The 26,569-nt window shown below is 36.6% G+C and overlaps 1 long non-coding RNA gene across 1 annotated transcript; it reads right to left on the bottom strand.

Annotated features, from left to right (window-relative positions):
* Window positions 1-9,510: 9,510 nt before the first annotated feature.
* LOC105477922 (uncharacterized) lies at window positions 9,511-22,559 on the bottom strand. The gene is made up of 4 exons (XR_985023.1): window positions 22,421-22,559; window positions 13,465-13,542; window positions 11,958-12,081; window positions 9,511-9,571 (listed from the first exon to the last, which is right to left on the bottom strand). It is a non-coding gene; the product is annotated as an uncharacterized lncRNA (long non-coding RNA).
* Window positions 22,560-26,569: the final 4,010 nt, after the last annotated feature.

Here is a 26,569-nt window from a genome sequence, read left to right as displayed (position 1 = left end):
GCTATCTTTTAAGAGTATTTCTTCTCATGGGATATAGTCATGCACCACATAACAAAGTTTCATCCAATCACAGATCACATATACCCTGGTGGTCCCATAAGATTATAATACTGTATTTTTACTGTACATTTTCTATGCTTAGATAGACTAATACTTGTCATTATGTTACAATGGCCTGCAGTATTCAGTACAGTAATATGCAAGCCTAGAAGCAATAGGCTATCCCATGTAGTCTAGGTATGTAGTAGGCTATATCATCTATGTTTGTGTGTGTGCACGCTATGGTGTTCCCACAGTGACAAAACTGCCTAACGATGCATTTCTTGGAATGTGTCCTCATCATTAAGTGACAGTTTTCTACATGATCTATGTTCTGTGGGCTGCCCTTAGTTAGTTATTGCAACTGCTTGCAAGTTTATAATTAATGGTCAATTTTTTTAGTTGACTTTCCAGAATAACTAGCAAGGTCTAGCCACTCAGCTTTAACTTAATTTATTCTACAACTTAAAACATTGGTGTTGCAATACCTTGCACTTTGGCTCAACAAAAAGGATAATATTTAATGTTTTCTTGGGCCATTACTCCAAATCTTCAGAGGCTAAATGACCTGATTCCCTCTACAGGCAAGTGAAGACAAAAACGATGGCTTTATTTTATAATTGATTCTAGACGGAAAAAGAAGAGAGGGAAAGAACTCAGTATACTTTAAGTATGCTTTTCATTCTGAATATTTGCAAATGAAATCCGTGATGTAGAATGGAATTCCTATGAAAGTGCTGTTCTCATTATGTCTTTGGTTTGCCTGCTAGCTTCAGCTGTGTTACTTTTATTGCCGTTTTCAGCAAGAACTCGGAAGAGAAAGGATAGAAACTCGAACAGAATGACTACATGGTAATACAAAGATAATGAACTCCAATGCAACAGGACAGCAAATTAGAAGGCTGGGAAGTTGTTAGCCATTAAAAAAAGAAGAAGAAGAAGAAAAGCAAAGGAGTTTTATTTCCATACTTTTGAAGCATCCTTTGGAAACCAGAAAAACTTAACAATACAGTTAACCCAGTTACTGTCAGTGTGGTTCTACTTTCAAAAGAAGCCCAGGCTAACATTTTAAACAGCAATTATATTTTATGAAAAGGGAAGAAGAGGGAGTGAAAGGAACATCAAAACCCCAAAAAAGCATGATGATGACAAAACAATCAGAAAACAACCTAGATCTCCATTCACCTCAGCTTTTTGAAATGAGCATTTCTAGTTCTTGGCACTCTTATCAGTCTTGCAAGGACATGGAGGGTGGTGGGGCAGGCTGGGTAGCACCAGTGGCTGCCAAAGGGATTCATATGTGAAACAGAAATTCCTGCTTTCCAAAATGAAGTAAAACAAAGGCCGTCCACCCAGTGAGGAAGCAATGAAGTGAGTAAAGGCTCTTTTGTAGCCTTCTCTTCTTAGGTGACTCCCCAGGAGTCTTAGAGAATGGGTCACCTTGAATTTATCTAGGACAGTTTTTCTAGAATAAGTTTTAATCTTTCAAGACACTAAATTAAGATCAAGATTCTTCTGAGTTTGTGGAACTCATGATGCACCGGGGACTGATTACAAGTGGAGCATCTCAAAACAATAACAAGTAAATCAAACTCTGGGATAGGCTTTCAAAGCTGCAAAATCCAAATCAGTTTCCCCTGAATATTCCAAGTGATTTGTTGAGTTTCCAAGAATTTTCCTCAAGAAAAAAAGAAAAGCCTCAAAATCCTTAAGATGATCTTTATACATACTTCAGCTAAGATTTTAAATCTGATCAAATACATTTAATGAAGAAAATTACTTTTTATAGCAATTATCTTATTATCATAAAGGTGTTTTGAGAAAATTATTTATGAAACTCCTTTTTTTTTTTTTTGTTTTGTTTTAACCCGGCAAGCTAAACATCTTCCATTTATTTTTAAATGAAGTGAAAATTAGCCAGGTGTGTTAGATAAGCTTTCTATACACAGGTCTAAATATTGACAAAGGGAGATTTGTCACTGGAAAAATCATCAGTCTAGCAATTATCACGTTAGCACATGAAGTGGAAAAAGATGTGAAACTTCCAAATGTGTCAATACAGATTATTTCATTTCCACCAGCTATCAGCTATACTGTGAACACCAGTTCTTTAATGTACGCTGAGCAAGCAGTTCAGCTAAAGAAATTTCTCCTCTGTGCCTGAAAAAACTAAAATCACAAAGTACAAGATCTGGTGTGGAATCACATATGATTCTAACTATTGTTTCAAATGACCTAAAAGCGGGGGAAGGGATACACAAGATGGCAAAAGTACTTTTCTGTGTTGTTTAATTGTATAAGAACTGCATTTGGACTCCTCTTTCATTGGGTTATGTGAGTGTTTCTCTCAGTTCTCATCAGTCCCAACCCCACGGGCCCTTCAGGGACACCTGTAAAGTCCTATCACATCACTATACTGTGGCACTGGGAAAATACAGACTATCTCAGTAATAAGTATCTTGTTGCACACTTTAGACTTCTATGGACTGCACTTGAAGGTGAGAGAGATTGCCATTAATCTTCGGTGTTAAGAAAGAGACAGGTGTATGTAAGAGTAAATTCAGGCAACATTAACATTCCTTTTTGTCATTAGAGGATTGAGTAACCAAGTAAGATAATGCTGTCTGTGCTAGAACATTCATAAATATATCCCTTGATGGATATACGCTCTCCCAAAATATGGCACCTTGGCATCTGAGGAAACAGCAGAAGCAAAAGCCTCTCTGAGGCCAAGGCGGGAGGATGACCTGAGGTTGGGAGCCCGAGACCAGCCTGGCCAACATGGTGAAACACCAAATCTAGTAAAAATAAAAACATTAGCCCAGCGTGGTGGTGGGTGTCTGTGGTCCCAGTTACTTGGGAGCCTGAGGCACGAGGATCGCTTGAACCCGGGAGGCAGAGGTTGCAGTGAGCTGAGATCGTGCCACAGCACTCCAGCCTGGGCAACAGAGCCAGACTCCATCTCAAAGAAAAAAAAAAAAAGTCTCTCTGATTTTTCCCTACCCTTGTCTGAAGTACACCACAAATGCTCTGACCTTCCTCTAAAGTAGGTCATAAGGCCAGATCCGGTGGCTCACACCTGTAATTCCAACACTTCAGGAAGTTGAGGCAAGAAAATTGCTTGAGCTTTGGAGTTTGAGCAACATAATGACACCTCATCTCCATTTTTAAAAATAAAAAAATTTAAAAGTAGGTCATAAGACCCTTGTATGCCCTATACACAGAAGAAAGGGAGGGACACAGAGAAGAATTTGAGCAAACAGATTCTGGCTAAGTTCCTCCCAGTTTATTACCATTAGATGATACCCCCTTTTGTCTAATCATATTTCCCCATAACTCCTTTACCAAACTTAGCATAAAAATACACAATTTTCTCTCTTTCTTTGCGCCTCCATTTCTAAAGATTCCATGTCACCTATAACCTCTATTAAATAAATTTGTTACGCTTTTCTCTTGTTAATCTATCTTTTGTTATAAGGGACTCAGTTATGAACCTAGCAATGCGTGAAAAAAAGAAATCTTTTCTCCTTTACATTCTCATGGACACATTTTGGTCCTTTTTGCTTTCCCCCTTTTCTATTTTTCTATCCACATCTCTCTTCTTCCTGTGCCTCAGTGGTGTTTCCATTTACTAAGCCACCACTCCTTTTCTTGCTTGATGTTCATTGATCCTCATCTTGCTGCTAATCACAATTCCTTCCTGGTTTCACCAAACTCCCAGACACTAGCTTTTCAAATCTCTAAAAACATGGAGGTCATTCTCTCTGTCCAAAAGCGGCATGTTGAAACTCCCCATTGAGTTTTCCTAGATTTTTTAAAATATTATTTTCTGAATTCCCATTTAGTTTTGTAAAGGCTGAAAGGTGTGCTATCCTTCCTCACACATCATAATGATCACAGCCAACACTCCTATAACAAAAACCAGGTTAACAAGAAAAAAAATAACAAATTTATTTAATCAAAGTTTTACATGATATAGGAGTCTTCAGAAATGAAAACCTAAAAACCCAGGGAAAATAATTTATTTTTATACTTAGGTTCAATGAAGAATAGACACCTGTGTAGAAATGTGATTAGACAAAAGGGTATGATCTAAAGGTAACAGACGGAGCGGGGAGACCCAGCAAAGCCTGCCTGTTGAGCTTCTTCTTGGCCTCTCTGTGCAGCATTCTTCCTGCCAGATTTGGGCCAGGATCCTTATGGAATGAGGGCCTTCAAGAGAGAATGGAAAAGGGAAAGAGCGGTCTTTCTAGGTTTGATGGCTTGCTTTGGGGGAGAGGGATTCTAGTTTCTATGACTCGCCTTAGGGAAATGGAATTCTGGTCTCTATGACTCGCTTCAGGGGAGAAGGAGGGGCAGGAGGCAGGAGGGCAGAAGAAGGGCAGAGAGAGGCTGTGCTTCTGGGGCTGCTTCTGAGGCCTTCCAGGCTCCTTTAGTTCAAAGTACTCAGCAGGCCAAAGCGCTGTAATTTGGGGTATCATTTTCTGAGCCCCAACAGTTTCAACTTCGTATTTGGTTGCCCTAGGGTCTTCACTTTGTAGCCATTTGCTTACTCCTTAAGCTTTTAGAATCTTATCTCTGCCCTCCTACTTTGCAGAAATTTCTCTCTTAGAGGTCACCAATTACTTCTTCATCACAGAATCTAATGACACTGGAGGCTACTCATCTTTTTCTGCAGGATTGGACCCTCTTGGCTTTTTGTTGAACCTTTCTCTTCCTTTTTGCACTGAAAACACTGTTCTTTCCTGACCACTCTTGTTTCCTACTTATCCCACTTTGAGAAGGTAAGAATCTCCACAGTTCTGCTTTTGGCTCAGGCCTTTCAGTCCCGCTATATTTCCATATAGTGGGTGGAAATGAGTGATGATGGCTTGATGGCTTCAAAACTTCCATTTCTGACCCCAACCTCTCATAAATAAGAAGTCCCATTTCCAAGTGTTTGCTGAGAATCTCCACCTAAGTATCTTTCTTGCATCTCAAATCCAGTAGGCATTACTTCATAAATAAATGCATTATCAATCTACCTCTTTGAGTAATCTTCCACAACTACCTCTATTAACACTACCACCAATTATATAAGTCTGATTCATGTCATCATGAACTCCCAACTTCATTCTCCATATCCTATAAGTTCCTGAGACATGGACTCTTTCACTCTGGTATCTTTCTATCCTATTGCCACCATTCTAGTTCAAGTATTCCTTTTCTCTACCTGCACAAGCGGTCAGTAAAGTGAACTAACAGCATCAGAATTACCTGGAAACTTGTAAGAAATACAAATCCTCAAACCCCACCTCATACCCATTTAGTCTGAAACTCTGGGGGTGAGACCAGCAATCTATATTTTAACTAGACTCCGATAACTCTGATATGCACTAAAATTTGAGAACCTAGATTATTGCAGATGACTTTTATCTGGCCTTCCTGTCTCCAGTCTCTTCTTTCCCACGCCACTCTAAGAGTTACTTTTCTAAAGAATAACTCTGATCATGCCACTTCCGTGATAGAAACATTTGACTCTTTATTGTCAAATAAAAGCCAAACTCCTCATTATGACATCTGAATGTAAAACACTCAACAAGTTAGAAATAGAAGGGAACTTCCTTATCTTGACAAAAAAAGACATCTATGAGAAACCTACAAACATCACACTTAATGGTAAAAACTGAATGCTTTTCTCCCAAGATCAGGAAATAGATGAGATAGCCACTCTTCCCACTCTTATGCAACATGATACAGTAGGTTCTAGCCAGTGCAGTCAGGCAAGAAAAAGCAAGTAAAGGATAGAGATTTGATTTTAAAAAGAAAGAAAAAAAACACAAATTGAAAAGAAAGAAGTAAAAGTGTTTTTATGTACGAATGATATGATCCTAAGGGATCTATTTTCTTATTTTTTATTTTTTTATTTTATTTTACATTCCAAGATACCTGTGCAGGTTTGTTACATAGGTAAATGTGTGCCATGGTGGTTTGCTGCACCTCTCAACCCATTACCTAGGTATTAAGCTTGGTAAGCATTAGCTGTTTTTCCTGATGCTCTCCCTCTCCCTACCCCCTATCCCCAACAGGCCTCAGTGTGTGTTGTTCCCCTCCCTGTGTCCATGTGTTCTCATTTTTCAGCACCCACTTACAAGTGAGAACATGCAGTGTTTGGTTTTCTGTTCCTGCGTTAGTTTGCTGAGGATAATGGCTTCCAGCTGTATCCATGTCCCTGCAAAGGACATGATCTCATTCCTTTTTATGTCTGCATAGTATTCCATGATGTATACGTACCACATTTTCTCTATCCACTTTATCATTGATGAGCATTTGGATTAATTCCATGTCTTTGATCTTGTGAATAGTGCTGCAATGAACATACACATACATGTATATTTATAACAGAATGATTTCTATTCCTTTGAGTATATACCCAGTAATGGGATTGCTGGGTCAAATGATATTTCTGGTTCTAGCACTTCGAGGAATCACCACACTGTCTTCCACAGTGGTTGAACTAATTTATGTTCCCACCAATAGGGTAAAAGCGTTCCTATTTCTCTACAGCCTCGCCAGCATTTGCTGTTTCTTGACTTTTTAATAATTATCATTCTGACTGGTGTGAGATGGTATCTCATTGTAGTTTTGAGTCACGTTTCTCTAATAATCAGTTATGTTGAGCTTTTTTCATACGTTTTTTGGCCACATAAATGTCTACTAAAACTAATAAATTTAAAAGGCCACAGGATACAAGATCAATATGCAAAAATTAACTATTTTAGTTCTATGTAATAGCAACAAACACCAAAAGTAAAATTAAGAAATGATTTCATTCCCAATAAAATCAATAAAAATAAAATATTTAGGAATAAGTTTAACAAAAGAAGTGGAAAACTTACACTCTGAAAATTGTAAAACAGACTGAATGAAATTAAAGATCTAAATAAATAAAGTTACATTCTATGTTCATAAACTGGAAGCCTCAATATTGTTAATATAGCAATATATCCCAAATTGTCCTGTGGATTCAATGCAATCCTAGTCAAGATCCCAACAGTCATTTTTGTAGAAATTGACAAGCTGATCCTAAAATTCATATACAAATTCAAAGGGCCTGGAATAGCCAAAATAATTTTTAAAAATAACAAATTTAGAGAATGTATACTACTCAACTTCAAAACTTAATATAAAACTACAATAATGACAACAGTGTGATAGGTATAAAGGCAAACATATAAAACAGTGGAAAAGAATTCAGAGTCTAGAAATAAATCCTGACATTTATGGTCAATTGAGTCATTATGAGTACTATGATTTTTTTCAAAAAATGTTACTAGGGCAAATAAATGCCACAAAAATGAATTTAGACCCTCACCTTACACAAAAATTACCTTGAAACAGATTAGAAACCTCATTGTAAGTGCAAAAGTTATAAGACCTAATTGTAAGTGCAAAAGTTATAAAACTTCTAAAAGAAACCATAGGAGAAAGTCCTGGATTAAAGGGGAAAATGCTTAGATATGACACTAAACGCATGATCAGAAAAGAAAAAAAAATGACAAATTGGGCTTCAGCAAAATTAAAATCTTTTACTCTCAAAAGTTACCAATAAAAATATAAAATGACAAATTACAGACTAGGAGAAAATGTATGCCAATCATATGTCTGAAAACAATGAATAATAGGCAAATGACAACATTCTCAATGTTGTTAGTCATTAGGGAAATACAAATTAAAATCACAGCAAAATGCCATACCCACACATTAAAATGACCAATCAAAAAGAGTGACAATACTAGATATTGGTGATAATATGAAGAAATTGGAACTCTCATACATTGCTGGAAAGAATGTGAAATGTCACAGCCATTTGAAAAACAGTTTGGCAGTTTTTAAAAAGTTAAACCTAGAGCTATCATATGACCTAGCAATGCTACTCCTAGGTATGTACCCAAAAGAAATGAAAACATACATTGACACAAAACTTGTATAGAAATGTCCATAGCATTATTTATAGTAGCCAAAAATTGGAAGCAATACAAATGTCCATTGACATGAATGGAAAAAACCAATGTGATAAGCATATCCATACAATGAAATGCTATTGCACAATGAAAAGGAATGAGCTATTGATACACACTACAACTTGGTTGAACCCCTAAAACAGTATGGTAAGTGAAAGAAGTCAAAAATAAAAAAACTACATATTGTACAGCTCCATTTATATGAAATTTCCAGGAAAGGCAAATTTATAGAGACTGAGAGCAGATAAATGGCTGCCTAGAGCTTGGTGGGGGGGTGGTTACTGACTGCAAATGAGCATAAGAAAACTTTTTGGGGTGAGAAAAATGTTCTAAAATTGAATCACAGTGAAATTTACCCAAAACTCTATAAAGTTGCTAAAAAATCATTGAATTGTACACTTACAATGGGTGAATTTCATGGTATGTAAATTATGTCTCAATGGGACTGTTTTTAAAGAATTATTTTAAAACTCTTTAAAAAACACACATAAAATCACTTACATAAATTATGTACCATAAGTTCTGTTCTATTTGTTCTGCAGCAGTGTAAAAACCACATATTTCGCTAAGGTTGAAAATAAGTATGAAGAAAATTAAGAACATTTTGTTATGTCAACCCATGACGGCACGTTAGTTAATGCCATTGTTACTCAGTTACTTTTCTATGTAATTGCTTAGGCCAGCTAGTTTATTCATATCATACCTGTAATGGTTAATTTTAAGTGTCAACTTGACTGGGCTAACACATGCCCAGATGGCTGGTAAAACATTATTTCTGGTGAGTCTGTGAAGGTGTTTCCAGAAGAGATGAGAATTTGAATCAGCAAACTAAACAAAGATTGTCCTCATCAATGTAGGCGAGCATCAGCTAACCCAGGAAGGACCTGAATAGAATAAAAAGGCAGAGGAAGAGTGAATTTGACCTCTCTTCTTGAGCTGGAACACCCACTTTCTCCTGCCCTCAGACATTGGCCCTCCTGGTTCTCAGGCCTTTACATGCAGACTGAGATGTATACCATTGATTCTTCTGGTTCTTAGGCCTTTAGTTTGGAGTTAGAATGACACCACCAGCTTTTCTGGTTCTCCAGCTTCCAGACAACAGATTGTAGGACTTAGCCTCCATAATTGTGTGAGCCAATCCTTCATAGTAAATCTCTTCCTATATGTCTATATATGTCTTATTGGTTCTGACTAATACAATACATAAACTGTATTTCATCACTTGGTAAAAGTTTTCTTACTCTCAGTATTTTAGCCATGGTCAGTTATGGTTTCTTTATTACTAACTGTGATTATTTGGAAAGAATATTTAAAAGAAAGTCTTTTTCTCTCTATGAAAATCTCCCCAGAACAATGCCCCTTAACTTCTATGCATTTCTGTCTTGCCATTCGTTCTCTTTCTTCTGTCCTACTACCTCCTCTTCTCTCACCTGGTTCAGAATTTCTGAGACAAATAGGAGAAATCAGTAATATCCTCAAGTTAGGGAAACTATGCTTCAGCATGGTTTCTCCCCACTGTGCCATACTGCCTGTAAGAAGACCAGAGAACAAATGCAGTAAAATTCTAATAAGACTCAATAAATAAAATCTGAAAATATAATTATGTAAAATGCACATGCATTATTGTGAAATAAATAAATAGACCAGAAGTGGCTACTGCCTACCAAGCCAAACAGAAATTCCCACGAGTCTGGCTCTGCATTCCAAGCTCACTTGGTTCTAGCTGTATTTTGTCATCAAATTGTTGTGGTTTTCTACTCTACCTTAAATTTAAGTGGAGATAATTTGGAGCCCTGTAGCTAGCTAGAATGACAAAAGAGTGGCAGTGATTCCAGGAATACCTGATTGGTTGGTATACAGTTTATCAACCTGATCTAAAGAGATTAAGTAGAAAGAACACTGAGAGTGTAGGGGTCTGTTTTTGCCTCCACTTTCCAAGAGTTGCCTGGACATCTCTACCCAATATTGTTCTTTCTCACACCTTACGTTCGTCCATGCTCAAAAGACAAGAATTTAGCCCACCCAATTTGTGAATGAGGGGTATAGGGAAAATCAATTGCCTATTGTGCCTATTGTGTTACATCTGAAGGCACATTATCATTGTGAGTGTAATTGCAGAGTTTTACTAAATCTAGCAATCAAAAGAGAATTTTGAATCCAGTACAGAAAAGTTATAAGATATGTAATTCAAAGTTAAACAAAAAGTATCCTTCTAGTGGTGCTCATTGTGATTGACTTAGCAAGATGATATGTCTAAGTTAATCATGGTAACCCATTTCTCATTTCAATTACTGGTTTAAAATTGGCACATCACTCAGTACAGCCATTAAATATGAGAGAAGTCAAGTGGGAGCTTCTGGAAAAGCCCTTTTTCCTTTAAAAAAAAATAGTTTCAAGAAAGAGACACTTTCACTTTCCCCTGGAAGTTATTGGGTCTGGATAGGAAACTTGGAACTATTGCAGCTATATATACTATATATCTTGTAAAAATGAAGCCAATGACAAAGATTCTCTCCTTGACCAAACTTTAGTCAGGCTCCTTTGAACCCTCTACTAGGTACAACCTTGGGCTTCTGTCTCTGTCCTTGGAGAGTCCAGTTTTAGCAGGAATCCTGAGAAGTCAGTTTAGCCAGAATCCTCCCCCAACCCCCAATATCTGATCATCCTCAATATCCAACCAAATTATTCATCACCCACCTTCCCTCAGGTAATATCTGAACACCCTGGCCTGCCTTCAGCAAGAATCCTATTAGGCCAGTTTAGCAAAGAATTGGCCTCTTCTCTAAATAATTTTCCATCCACCCAGCCCTGTTCCTTAGCTATAATCCCCACCTTTCCTTATTGAATTCAGAATTGAGCCCATTTCTATTCTGAGGTCTCTTTCCCCTATTATAATAATTTCTGAGTAAAATCTGCCTTTACTTCTTTAACTACTTAACTGCCCACCTGTGGTTTTCTTTGACATCAGCCTCTGTAAGAAACCATGTTTGAGGACAGCAAAGCAGGAAGAAAAAGGGACCTGGGTCCTCAATGATTTTTGTGAGCTGCTGATCATACAATGAATCAAAGATTTTTGTTTGTTTGTTTGTTTGTTTGTTTGTTTGGGGTTTTTGTTTTGTTTTGTTTTTATAACTTGCTGCAGAAAGATCTTAACACAATGCTTTTCTGTGATTGTTGAACCCAGGCATTCCATCCTAGACTAAAAGCATTTTCATAGGTTTGATCATATGGAAGAAATATCATTTCAAAAGAAGATGGGACTAGGGAAGAAGAATAGTAAGTGGTGGGTTCAGGAATGAAGGATGATTCTTATACTTAATCATACAGTATCCTCTTTTCCCCACATTTTGAGAACCATATCAGTACATCTCTGAAATCAAGAAAAAACAAGACAAAGAAATAATATACTTGCCTATAACCTTAGGGGGTCCCAGGTCCTGGGTGAAGGCATATGCAATTTCACATTACCTAGCCAACCACACCCAGTGATCCCTGGGAAACTGCCACTGATCTTGGCCTTGCAGGGTGCCCCAGAAACTCCCCTTCCACGCATTAGAACAGCACAGAGCCTTTGAAGAATATGTTAAATGCCTTGCCTTTGTAGAACATTTTTAACTTGCTACAGTACTTTCAAATCCATTAGCTAATTGCGATCTTCAAAACAGTGTGCTAAGGTAGACATTACCCCCATTTGACAAATGACAAGTGAAGAGTGCATGGAGAAGGTGAAAACATTTGCTTAAAATAACCCAACTAACTACACTATGAATAGTCCATAGCCTAAGATTACTTGCTTAGAAAAGCAAATATACTTGAATCCTGTTATAAATATGCTCTGCTCAAGATTTTCCAAGATCTGGAAGGGCCACAGTGTATCTGAGTATATGGGCATATACTGAATACATGCTTACCTACGTTTAATCTCTGCTGTGGCCAGTTTCTATTTCAGCCTTATAATTTTCTGTATTTCCCTCCTCTATTGCTCTTCATCCACACTTTATTTAGGAAATGTTCAACAGAGAAGCCAGAAAGGTACCTCCTAGGAAAGGTGAGAAGCAGTGAACAACAGAGATCAGCTACAATTGGGAAAGGTGCATCTTTTGCATTGATCATTACCAAAAAAAAAAAAAAAGCAGTAAAGACTAATGCAGTTCCATTTTTAAATAGAGTTCAAAATAAAGCCAAACCCTTAACATCACACATTTACAAAGGAGTCAATTGTAAACATACAAAAACAACTAATGACAGAAAAGGGAAATGGGTCTCTGCTTTCTTTTTCTTTTCTTTTCTTTTTTTTTTTTTCTTTTTTTTTGAGACAGAGTCTCGCTCTGTCGCCCAGGCTGTAGTGCAGTGGCATGATCTCGGCTCACTGCAAGCTCTGCCACCTCCCGGGTTCACGCCATTCTCCTGCCTCAGCCTCCCGAGAAGCTGGGACTACAGGTGTCTGCCACCATGTCCGGCTAATTTTTTTTTTTTTTTTTTTTTTTTGTATTTTTAATAGAGACGGGGTTTTACCGTGTTTGCCAAGATGGTCTCGATCTCCTGACCTCGTGATCCGCCCGCCTCAGCCTCCCAAAGTGCTGGGATTACAGGTGTGAGTCACCGCACCAGGCGTCTGCCTTTTTTTTTTTTTTTTTTTTTTTTTTGAGACGGAGTCTTGCACTGTCGCCCAGGCTGGAGTGCAGTGGCGCGATCTTGGCTCACTGCCAGCTCTACCTCCCAGGTTCACGCCATTCTCCTGCCTCAGCCTCCCCAGTAGCTGGGACTACAGGCGCCCCCCACCACGCCCGGCTAATTTTTTGTATTTTTAGTAGAGACTGGGTTTCACCGTGTTAGCCAGGATGGTCTCGATCTCCTGACCTCGTGATCTGCCTGCCTCAGCCTCCCAAAGTACTGGGATTACAGGCGTGAGCCACTGCGCCTGGCCTCTCGAAAGTTTTAAAATAACAATCAAAGGACTAAATAACCAGTTTCAAAATATTTGTTGTTAAATTTAATCCTCTTAAAGATAAGATTCAAACTGTTAATTTCAAGTGCTAGAAAAACAAATCAGAAGTGATGGCCACTACTATAAACTATTCTTTCTTTGATTACCAGTGTAGGAACATATTATTTTACAATACATTGGTGTTTTATTAGAATTTCACTGACCCAAAAGTAAAAAAATAAAATTTACACTATAAGTTTTCCCCTGTTTTGTGTGATAAAAACCACAATCAATCTGTTCATTCCCAAGACTTACTGAAGACACGTATTTCTATATTTAAAAGTACCCTAGCAATGTTTTATTACAGTGACTCCTATAAAAAATATTCCTTTTCATATTCAATTATATGAAGATTTGTTACCTGGCTTGCCTTGACCTTTTCATTAGATATTATATATATAATTTATTAGAAACAGAGACTGACCAGGGAATTACCTTCGGAAACGAGGAGGTAGGGAAAGAAGCAGCAAAAATTCTCAGCCAGACTTTGAACAGGAAGCTTTAGTAAGAGACCTAGAGAAGAAAGATTTAAAAAAACTAGATGATACATGGAGAGTACCGTTTACAAGTTACTAGAAAATTGACTAAGCAATTTCTGATACAATAGTTTTTTTACCATCTATAAGCACTCTAAAAGTTTTATTTGCATATATGTATTGTGGGAAATAAAAAAGCAAAATGCAGAATCACTGCCATTTAGTAACTTTATAAAGAAGTTTCTTGAATGTATTTCAATAGCTTAGAATTTGTCTGTCATAATATTAAATAAGGTAGAATAGATGAACTTAAATCTCATAATTGTATGTCTATCTTTAAGAAGTATACTTGAAGTTTCTAATGATAAAAAAATAATTTGAGGCAAAGAGAGACAATGCACATAACATATAGCCAAAGAAAAAAGAACTCCTTTAAAAACTTACAATGATTATCTTTTAAAAATAAAAGAAGGTTGTCTATTCATGAAATAAGAATAGAAAAATAGAAGGGTATGAAAAGAGGGAAGTCAGAGAATATTCAGAGAAGAATTTCTTAGGAATTAAGCCAAATTTTTAATTTTTAATCGTAGGGTAGGAAAATCAATTTGGGTAAATCTTCAATAAAGTATTACAGGGGGAACAAAGAAAACCAAAGGGAGGAAATTCTCAAAGATATCACACAAGAAATGTTCTCAGAACTGAAAAACATAAATATCTAGAGAAGAGGGTCCCCATAATGAATGAAGAAGAGCCACACTAAGGTATCATCGTGAAATTTCAGAACACCGGGGTGAAGAGAATGCTCTTCAGTAGCATATGAATGCTAGGAAATAGTGCAGCAAGGCCTTCAAAATTCTGAGGGAAAATTATTTTTAACTTATAATTGTATACTTACTCAAACTATCAGTCAAATGTAAGATTAAATCCATTCAAATATGGAAGAAGTTACAGATTTTTTTGGTCTCTCATGTGCTGTTTTCTAGGAAGCTACTAGAGGATCTTCTTCACAACATGAGGGAGAAAGAGCAAGAGATGGATTTCAAAAAGCAGGAACTTCAACCCATGAGGACAATGAAGGGAAATCCAGATTGACAGCTACGTAGCAGCCTGGAAAGCAACTAGTCCAACTGGAAGCAAGAGGAAGAACAATGGCTTCAGAAGGAATGTCTCAGGGTAAGAGCTTTAAATGTCGTAGTGCTTAAAATTGTGTTTGACTATTTTTTTTAAAAAATGATAGTATATGACCAAAAAATATAGTGAAGAGGACATAGAAATTAGAAAATTAAAGGAGACAAGTATTAATTCCAAGGAAAACAAAAAGTTACATGAGAAAGGAATCTACTTGCTTCTGCAGTCAATAATATTTTACAAGATCATGATTTCACAAATTTGATTATTGAATTAAACACTAATATATATTTTTTTTTCAGAATATGAGAGAGAAGAGGGCAGAGGAGAGTATAAAATAGTTAAAACCTCTATTACTGAAATCACTGTTGCATAATTATAACTGAGGAAATTATTACAGTGAAAGAGACCTGACCTGACCAACTTTATCCTGCTTCTAACCTCTAAGCTGCCTTTGTTCATTCCTGGGCATAGGTCGAACTAATTTGAGGAGGAACTTAGCTTATAGTTTAACCTTGAAACAAAAACGATTAACAACCCTTTCCCAAAACAAACCCCCTTCCTTCCTGGGGACTAGACTGCCTTTGTAGAACTAACAAATGAACCACAAGATTAGAAATTATGGCTTAGAAGTCACACAGCTGAAGGCTGCAAGACTCTGACATCCCAAAATGTTCCTGGGGGATAACATCACTATTGTAAAGTCTAAGATCAGTGATTGAGCTATTTTGCAGCCCCTGTACTTGATGGATCAGCTGGCACCACCCAGATCAATAAACTGGCTCATCTGGTCTTACGGTCCCCACCCAGGAACCAACTCAGTGCAAGAGGAGAGCTTTGACTCCCTATGATTTCATCTCTGATCCAACCAAGCACCACTCCCATCTCACTGGCCCCTACCCACCAAATTATCCTTAAAATCCCCCATCCCAAGTTTTCAGGAAGACTGATTTGAGTAATAATAAAACTCCAGTCTCCCATACTGCCAGCTTGCGTGAATTAAACTCTTTCTGTATTGCAATTCCCCTGTCAGTCTAGGCGGCAGGCAAGGAGAACCCATTGTGTGGTTACATTACCATTATGATAAAATGGTAAATGTCAAAATTTGATAAATTAAGGTTGGCAGGAGGTGAGGAAGGGTCAGAAACTGATCATTTTTATTATAAAACTTTGAGTTCACTTTGGGGGCATTGATGGGTTAATGTATCACCTTGATAAAAATGTAACTTAATTTTCTAAAAAAGGACAAAACTGTGAAAATACTACAGTGTGGTGATACAATGGGGGGCAAGAAATGTAGCTTCTCATCCCAATCCTTCTAACTCCAAAAGATTGTGGCCACGTCTCTCTACTTCCGTGTCTTTATATGAGGTCAGGGCTCTAAAAATTTCTCTCAACTTTACACTTTCATGCTCAAATCTACCCATCTTCCGTGTGGCTATTTCTTGAGATCTCCCTTAACAATGATCCATTAACTAATCATAAAAAATACTAAATGAACAGCATCTTCTCCAGGATCTTAAATAGCTAGAAATAAACACATTCTTCTCTGACCCAGAGACATTACATGCTATAGAACTGCAAGAAATAAAGCATTACCAGGTAGTGAAAGGAATGCAGTGCTCTGACAAGATCTTAATTGACTCACTAAGTTATGGAGATTTTAGGCAACAATTTACTCTGTTCTTAAATTTTAAAAGTAGTTACCATAGCAACTCCTAGACACAGCATATGGTATGTCTGGTACCTCCAAGATAACAGAGCAGATTCTTGATGAATTTCCCTTACAATATGTTGTGAACTTTTGTACTTTTTAGTGTTTCAGTGGGCAATGTTATATGGTGTTAGTATTCACTGATATTATCTATATATTTTCACGCTTATTTCAAAGGATTTGTCACTTGCAACACACAAAACTTAAATGCTTCTCATATCTCTTAATTTATTTTCTTCATTAAAAAATTACTACATACCAGGAGAAAGATTAGCAAATGAACAGTATTCTTTAAAGAATAAATATAAATAAGGACTAAATCATATGGAAAATGTCTTGCTCATTTATAGGGAAAGAAAGAAAAATTAAAACTAGATACTATTTCTCCTCTAATCCAACTGATAAAATGTTGAAGAGTGGGAGGAATTTAAATTGGTACCGCCATTCCAGTAGTTAATTTGGAACTATAAGTTCAAATCCTTTATGACGTCTTGCCATTTGACCTAGTAATTTTGTTACTACAGGTTTTTATCCTAAAGGCTTTAAAAAAAAATACACAAAGATTTATATGCAAATTTTTATGAAGAATTATGTATAATAGTTAAAAACTACTAATAATCTTAATCTACAGTAAGAGAAAATTTAAAATTAAAAGTTATATAAGAATCTCCTCTTATTGGGCATTCAGATTTGATGCAGTTTTTCTATTATAAATTTTACTACTATAAATTAGTACACATTTTATTACAAATTATAGCACTATTATAATTACAGTATATATGCATGTGCTATATATGTACTACATATACATATATTAAATTTAAAAACACATTTCTAAAGAATGTTGACAAAATAAAAAAATTATACTATATTTATAATATACTGTATTTATGCAATCACGGAAAAACCATGGAAGGGTAGACCTCTCCATGAAAAATAAAAATAAAGTGGCTGTGGTGAACACCAGAAACTGACCTTCAACGAGTCAGGCCCTTGTATAATCCCCTACCCTTGAGTGAAGACAGAACTGATGACTTGCTTCTAACCAATAGAATATGGCAAGGTGATGGATGCAGACTGGAGAAAGAGATTATCATACTGGCTTGAAAATTCAAGCTGTCATGTGGCAAGAAACTGGCCCTCGCGCCCGTGGTCAATAAGAAAACAGAGCCCTCAGTCACACAGCTGCAGAGAAATAATTTCTGCCAACAACCTGAATGAGTTTGGAAGCATATTTTTTCCTAGACAAGCCTCCAGATAAGAACACAACACAGTCAACACTTTGACTGCAGCCTGGTGAGATCTAGAAGCACAGAATTATTCAGTTACACCGTCCCAGGAATTCTGACCTACAGAAACTGTGAAATAATCAACGTGTGCTGTTGTTTTAAGCTGCTAAGTTTGTGTTGATTTATCACACAGCCTAGAAAATGAATACAGTGACTGTCTCTAGAAAGTAGTAATTTGTACAAATTTTCCTTTCTTATTTGTACTTTTCTAAATTTTCTAAAATGTTATAATAAGAATTTCTTTGCTTTTAAAATCAAAAGATGTTATTTTCAACAAATCATCTGGAAGCAAAAAATAAGTATGCTCTGCAATTTTTTAACTGATTTTGAATGTGGCAAAAGAATATTTTTTAAAAGTGTACAATGAAAATATAGCACTAAGATTACCCCAGATTTCTATTTTTTTAAATGATCTTAACAGAAGATTTTATTTAAATCATGTTAACATAGACTGTTTCTGAAATTTTAAGCTTTCTATATTTAATAATGCCTGCTGGGAGGAAAAAAAAGAAATCATACTTGTAAATTTTTCTTTCCAATTTTGACCATGACTTAAAATGGAAAAAGTTATGTTGATTGTGGCTAAATGTTCTCGTTTTTAGAGGCCATTATGCACTTTAAATTCTCTGTTGGCATTTTAATTTCATTTTACAAAATAAATCCCAACTGACAACAGAATAAAGCAAATTCTAAGTCAACTAAGCGAAAAAGTGTCACCGCAAACAGAAAGAACTTTGCAAACTGATGCAACATTTCATATGGCTCCTGAACCTAAATTTCCAAAGTTTCAACAGGAAATAAAATGTGTGTATGTTGGGGGGAAGTATTGACAACTGAAACCATCTCCACAACTTACTGTCTACAACATGATGTTACTATTCAACTGTCTGCATTAACATACATTTACTATTGTAGGAAGTTCTTGCCAAGAAAGATTAAAATTGCAATAACCATTTCTTGTTTCAGGAACTTTCCAAAATTTCATTTATCTGACCACTAGGCTACCTAGCTTACCATTATTAGAGTAAATACCCATTTCTGAAGATAATCAATAGTTTAATTAAGCTCCTCAAATGACAGTTTACTCTTTAAGATTTGATTTGAAACCCTCACATTCCAAACTATCATATCATGAATTCTGCCTAATCTTAAGCATTATAAGATGAATTTTAACTCAAATTCTCAAAACTTCATAAATATACTACTATTACTCTTCCTTCTCAGAGATGTCACTAAGACTGTTAAGGTAGTGATCGCTCATACTGCGATAAACAATAAGCTTGGCTTTGTTTTATCAGCAGGGTATTTTGATGGTATTTTCAGGAAGCTAGCATTTAGCAGTCTTGGAGTTTCCACCAGTATGTGACCAAGACCTGCTCACTGCAGTGGCTTAAGGCTCTCCACAAAGAACAGAGTGTTCCTCAAAGGCCTCTTGGAACTCTTCCTCGGATATCTCCATGACAGTAGTAGTGAAGTAAGTCTACTTTAGGTTTGAGCTTCAATTTATTTTATTTTATTTTATTTTATTAACCTCCCCACACAATGAGTTTATTTTGACTCCTACAATACAAAATTCTTTTTTAGGAATTATTTTATTATCTGATAAGATTTACAAAACTTTTATCCTTAGTGAAAACCTGACAATTACTAACGATATTACTATTTAATTCTATCTGCCCTTATTTTTTATTGTTGTTGTGCATCTGTGAGAGGAAGTTCATTGGGAAGAGAACTTCCCAATGATAGGCCCATGATAAGACCATTGAGCTATTCTGGAAATGGAGATTTTCCAAAGGTTTCTTCTCAGACTAGTGTCTTTTGGACAAACTCTGTCCTGGGTCAATTATCAAAACATCGTGAGACCTTTTCTCTGTCCTGAGTTGTCCCTGAGATTCTGACTCTGAGAGATATTTCCTCTCTAAGTCTTTTCATCCACTGGGAACTACAAATAAGTTGAGTTTGCAGCTGGAGATGGCACAACTATTAGGCTAGAGATCCAATTCACAAAGTGCATGAGCAGACTGTTCCCAGACCCCCATAGCTTAGTCTCTGTCTAAATCTACGTCCCTACCTACCCTGAGCTGGACTCCTCCTTCTCACATGTATTTGTGCCACATCTCAAATTCTTCTACTTATCTTTCTAAGTAACATAATATCACAATATAGAATTTATAGTAGTCATGTTGGTGAGCTTAGATATGAACAAAATTATTCATTTGAAGGGTATCATAGAACACAAAAAAACAGTACCAATGGTCTGCATGGTTTTATTGACATGAGGAAGTATGCCAAAGAAATCCAGATGGCAAAATTGCTTTATTAAGAGATTCCTTGGCCAAAAGAAAATAAAATTTTGAAAATTTGAAAATAAAAATTTGAAAAAAATTAAAACTAGCTCTCTTCAAGATACCCCAAATCTTGATTTGAAGTGAATGACCTTTACTATTCTTATCCATCCTATGCTTCTACATTTCCTTCTGTTCCTATAACTCCTCCTGATCTGCCTCCCTTCCTTTCTAGCCACCCAGTAGCACCCAAAGCTAAATTAACTCTTAAAATTAAACATCCTGCGGAACAGAAAAAACCCCTAATGGCTGAATATAAGTTCTAGTATCATTTAAGTGAAGAGTCATTGTTAAAGAATTCCCAGAGTCTAGATAAGAGAAGGAGTGATATGGTTTGGCTCTGTATCCTCACTCAAATCTCTTCTCGAATTGTAATCCCCAGGTGTGGAGGGAGGGACCTGGTGGGAGGCAATTGGATCATGGGGATGGTTTCCTCCATGCTGTTCTTGAGTTACTGAGTGAGTTCTCATTAGAGCTGATGGTTTTTAAAGTGTTTGGTAGTTCCCACTTTGCTCTTCTCTTTCGCCTGCCACCATGTAAGATGTGCCTTGCTTCCCTTTTGCCTTCCACCACAATTGTAAGTTTCCTGAGGCCTCCCAAGCCATGCAGAACTGTGAGTCAATTAAACCTCTTTTGTTTATAAATTACCCAATCTCAGGCAGTATCTTTATGGCAGTGTGAAAATGGACTAATACAAATAGAAATTTATAGAAGAATTTAGTATGATTTTAGGAATGTAAACTCCAGAGCGCCCAAATCTATAGCAATTGGTTCACATTTTGTGAGAACCTTATATGCAAAAAAAATTTATGCAAATAACAAAATGGGAAGACCCTAAGCGTAACTTAAGGACCCTAAATTTCATAGGTAACCCAAGTTGTTGATAAAAGCAGTAGATGTTGGAGAAGGTTTTTTTGGAGACTCACCCAAAAGCACTTCATGTAAAAATACATTTGACTCAAGCTTCCAGTTCCTGAAAGGGTACTATACAAAAGTATCCAGCAACTTTGCTATCCAGCAACTTTGGTATACCCTTGTATACCACCAATGAGCAAATGGAATTTGAAATAAAAAAACACAATACTATTTACATTATCATCCCCCCAAAATGAAACAATTAGGCATAAACCTAACAAAATATGTACAGATCTATATGAGGAAAACTATAAAACTCTGATGAACGAGAATCAAAGAAGAACTAAATAAATTGAGAGATAGTCCATGTTTATGGGTAGGAAAACTTATCATTGTCAAGATGTCAGTTCTTCCCAACTTGATCTATAGATTCAAGGCAATCCCAATCAAAATCCCAGCAATTTATGTTGTTGATATAGGCACACAGTGATACATAATAGAGAGCCCAGAAATGGACCCACATAAATATAGTCTATTGATTTTTGACAAAGGAGCAAAGGCAACAAAATAGAGAAAAGACAATTTTCTCAACAAATGATGCTGAAACAACTGGACATCCACATGTGAAAAACTGAATGTCTAGAACATCTAGATGACCTTGGGTATAGTGATGACTTTTTAGATACAACACCAAAGGCAAGATCCATAAAAGAAAGCATTGATACGTTAATTCATTAAAATTAAAAACTTCTGTTCTGCAAAAGACAAGGTCAAGAGAGTGAAAAGACAACCCACAGACTAGGAGAAAATATTTGCAAGAGACACATATATTAAAGAATTGTTATCTAAAATGTAAAAATAACTCTTAAAACTCAACAATAAGAAAATAAATAACCCAATTTAGAAATCAACCAAATACCCAAACAGACATATCACCAAAAAAGATGTATAGATATCAAGCCGGGCACGGTGGCTCATGCCTATAATCCCAACACTTTGGGAGGCTGAGGCGGGCAGATCACAAGGTCAGGAGATCAAGACCATCCTGGCCAACGTGGTGAAACTCTGTCTCTACTAAAAATACAAAAAAAATTAGCTGGGCGTTGTGGTGCATGCCTGTAATCTCAGCTACTCGGGAGGCTGAGGCAGGAGAATAGCTTGAACCAGGGAGTCGGAGGTTGCAGTGAGCTGAGATCACATCACCGCACTCCAGCCCGGGAGACAGAATGAAACTCCATCTTTAAAAAAAAAAAAAAAAAAAATATATATATATATATATAGATGTCAAATAAGCATACAAAAAGAGGCTCCACATTCTATTTCATTAGGGAAATGCAAATTAAAGCAACAATGAGATACCACTACACACCTTTTAGAATGGCCAATATCCAGGATACTGAACCACCAAATGCTAGTGGGGATATGGAGCAACAGGAATGCTCATCCATTGCCAGTAGGAATGCAAAATGGTACAGCCTACTTTGGAAGACAATTTGGCAGTTTCTTATAAAACTAAACATACTCTTACCATACCATGCAGCAATTGCACTCCTTGATATTTGCCCAAAGGAGTTGAAAACTTACGTTTGTACAAAAACTTGCACTTGAATCTTTATGGCAGATGTATTCATAATTGTCAAAACTTGGAAGCAATGAAGATGTCTTTCAAATAGGTAAATGGGTAAACAAACTGTGGTACATCCAGTAGATAAAATACTATTCAACAATTAAAATAAATGAGGTATCAAACTACAAAAGATATGCAGGGAGTTTCTTACAAAAGGCATGCATATTACTAAGTGAAAGAAGTCAATCTGAAAAGACTACATAGTGCATGATTCCAATTATATGACATTCTAGAAGAGGCAAACCTATGGCAACAGTAACAATCAGTTACTGCCAGGGGTGGGGCCAAGGCATGAGTAGGTGAGGCACAGAGTCTTTTTAGGGCAGTGAAAATAGTCTGTATGATACTTTAATGATGACTATATGTCACTATACATTTGTTCAAACCCATAGAATGTGAACTCTAAGGTAAAATATGGACTTTGAATGATTATGATGTGACAATATAAGTTCATCAATTGCAACAAATGTACTCTTTGGTGCTGGATGTTGATAATGGGGGAGGGTATGCATATGTGCAGGCAGGAGTATATGGAAAATTGGTCTACTTCCTCTCAATTTTACTGTGAACCTAAAACTGCTCTTTAAAAATAAAATTAAAAAATAAATATGTTGTACTTAATTCAACCCTACAAACAAAAAAAAAGATGAATCCATTGAGGAGTTCAAGGATAACTCTCAGGATGATCCCCTGGTGGCACCAGAAGTTCTAAAACTAAACTTTATAAAATTTTTATATTAAATTGCCCATCATGATTAGAACAAAATTGCCTGCTATACACAATTAACAGTAGTGGGAAAAACATCAATAAAGTTTTGAGTACACCAGTGATGCATAAGTTATTTGTCACCATCACAATCCTGGTATAGTTCTAAAAAAATAGAACATGCAAGAGCCCAAAACCCCTATTCTCTATGGACATCCCTGAATGATTTTGATACAACTTCCTGAAATGGGTTTTGAATATATGCTGGTTATTCCTTATATATTAGGGATGGATTGATATAATCCTTACCAGAGAGTTATGACTCTTAGAGTAGCAAAAAATTACTTGATTTTGTGTTCCCAACTTGGGGGATGCTAACATTTATCTCAAATGACAGGAGAGCCCATTTTACTAGGACGAATATTAAAGAATTTTGCAAAGCTCTGTTACTTACTTATAACCTTCAAAGTCCATATTACTCTCAATCTTTTAGAAAGGCAGAAAGCATAAATGGAATTCTGCAATTCAAATTAGGATAGTTCTTAAGACATTTGAACTTCCATGGTCTAAAGTATTTTTATTGGCTTTAACGACAATGAAATCAACTCCTTGGATTCACTAACTCTTTCCTTACAAATTATTGATATATTGTCCCATGAATCTAAGAATACCATCTCTAACTCTACACACTATTGCAAACAGTCATAACTAAATACTGAAAGAGATTTATGCAATATACTCAGTCTTATCATCAACATTTGTGAGCAACCCTTCTTCAATATTTTCCTAGATAATCCTTGCATAACATAATACTTAAAGACCTAATTCCTAGAAGAAACATGAGAGAAAGACGGCCCTTAAACTCTAAAGTAAAGACTCCATCATGTTCTAACATAGCAGTAAAACGTCAAAGGACTGATTCTTAGATTCATGTCTCTCAATGAAAAAGGGAATAATCATCCTTGAATCACTAAAAGACTCTCCCAACCAGAACTCTCAAGCTAAAGATTCTCAGAAACCCTACAGAAGTAGACAGTCTTCAGGAGACAGCTTCGCCCAAAATCTTTGAACCAAATAAATGTCTACCTGATATGTCAATAGCCTCCACCCAAAAGCCATTGAACAAGACGAGCGACTGCCCACTTTAACACACATTCTTTGGTTCTATTTTCCTAGTAATTTCTTCTTTTGCTGGTCTTAAGGCTATCTTTAACTATGTTACCTACAAAGCTTTATTCAATGTCGTTTTTTTACATTTCTAGGCACCCAGTTCCAATTTATGTATGAACTGGCTAAGCCAAAACCACTCTGACTATTGGATTTGTAGACATTTTCCTTTGGAAGCCACCCAGCTTCCCTTGGTACCAGTTCTTTGTAATAAAGCATTGGTTTAGTGGGTAATTGAACTCAACTAATAATTAAGGAACTTTAGATGGCAAATACCACAACAGGCCAGAAACTCAGAAATCTAAAATGCCCTATTACATTGTATTAGGAAAGGGAGGTTCCTGTCTCCACCAAATACTTGAGGACCTATTGTGATAGCTAGATTTTATAGCCAAATTGCACAGATGTAAAACATTAAAGAAAACTAGGAAACTAAAGCTGTGTATTTGGAAGTAATCTCACTTTTAAAGTAATCTCACTTTTACTCTCAAGTAAGACACACTACAGACTGCACCAAAAATTATTTTGCTTTAGATAGGCCTAATGGTTTTGATACACAGATTTATTGCCTGGAGCCAGACCATTCTTGACAAGTGGCACCAAAATGTTACAATATTATTTAAAGCACCATATGGGTGTTTACGGCAAAAAACATATTAACTGTGGCCCCCAACAAGTGGTATTGGATTTGCTACATAAAAGCCAATTGACTACTAGTTGCAAATTGGACAGGGCCTAGTTACTTCAATAAATTAATGCCTGACTTCGGGATAGTTCCAGGGTCATTTCAAGCCATCAGTTTCCCCTTCTCAGGAAAAAGGGATTACAGTCATACTTGGTATTCTAGGGAATTGGTTCCAGAAACCCCATGGACACCAAAATCCTCAAATGCTCAAGTGCCTCACATGAAATTCATACTATTTTCATATGACCTATACGCATCCTCTCATATACTTTAAATCATCTCTAGGTTACTTACGATACCTGATGCAATGAAAATGCTAAGCAAATAGTTGCTTTTACTTATTGTTTTTAAATTTTATATTATTTTTTATTGTTGTGTTATTTTTATTGGATTTTTCCAAATATTTTTTATCCACAATTGGTCGTATCTACAGATGTGAAACCTGCAGATATGGAGTGCCAACTAGAAGGTAATTTAAGATTACAGGCATGAAACATTTTTTTTTTTTTTTTGGAGACAGTGTCTTGCTCTGTTGCCCAGGCTGGAATGCAGGGGTGTGGTCAAAAAGAGGCCTGTAGTTCCCAGGGCTTTCCACCATAAGGCTCATCACGTCTCTCCCCAAACTTTGCTGAAAGATCACAGAATGACCTTTGGTCCTTCCACAGACAAGGTAGCTCACTCTCCCTCAAAAGAACATGAGTTCAAGGCCAGTCGAAGTGGCTCACACCTGTAATCCCAGCACTTTAGGAGGCTGAGGCGGGCTGATCACTTGAAGTCAGGAGTTCGAGACAAGACTGACCAACATCATGAAACCCCGTATCTACTAAAAATACAAAAAATAGCCCAGCATTGTGGTGCATGCCTGTAATTCCAGCTTCTCTGGAGGCTGAGGCAGGAGAATTGCTTGAATCCGGGAGGCAGAGGTTGCAGTAAGCCGAGATCACACCACCGCATTCCAGCCTGTGCAACAGAGCAAGACTCTGTCTCAAAAAAAAAAAAAAAAAAAAAAAAAAAAAAAGTGGCTCACACCTGTAATCCCAGCACTTTGGGAGGCCAAGGCAAGTGGATCACGTGCAGTCAGGATTTCGAGACCAGCCTGGCCAGCATGGTGAAACCCCGTCTCTACTAAAAATACAAAAATTAGCCAGTTCTGGTAGTGCACACCTGTAGTCCCAGCTACTCAGGAGCCTGAGGCAGGAGAATTGATTGAACCTGGCAGAGGTTGCAGCGAGCCAAGATCGTGACACTGCACTCCAGCCTGGGTGACAAAGCGTGACTCCAACTCAAAAAAAAAGAAAAAAGAACATGAACTCAAAGGCCACATTATCTAGACACCTAAGGAGATGACCTATTATAATAAAAGTCAACAACATGAATGACACACACCAAATGAAGTGAAAATATTGAAGTAGACATGACAAGAATATAAAATAAACACAATAAATATACTTAAACAGATAAGGTGACAAATGATATAAAACAGGAACAAGAAGTTTTTTTTTTTAAAGAGTGGGGCCAATCTCACAAAAGAATACATTAGAGGTTTAC

This window comes from Macaca nemestrina, chromosome 7, assembly GCF_043159975.1.
Source record: "Macaca nemestrina isolate mMacNem1 chromosome 7, mMacNem.hap1, whole genome shotgun sequence".
In the NCBI taxonomy this organism is placed as follows: domain Eukaryota; kingdom Metazoa; phylum Chordata; class Mammalia; order Primates; family Cercopithecidae; genus Macaca; species Macaca nemestrina.
This window is presented reverse-complemented; position numbering and strand designations above follow the sequence as displayed.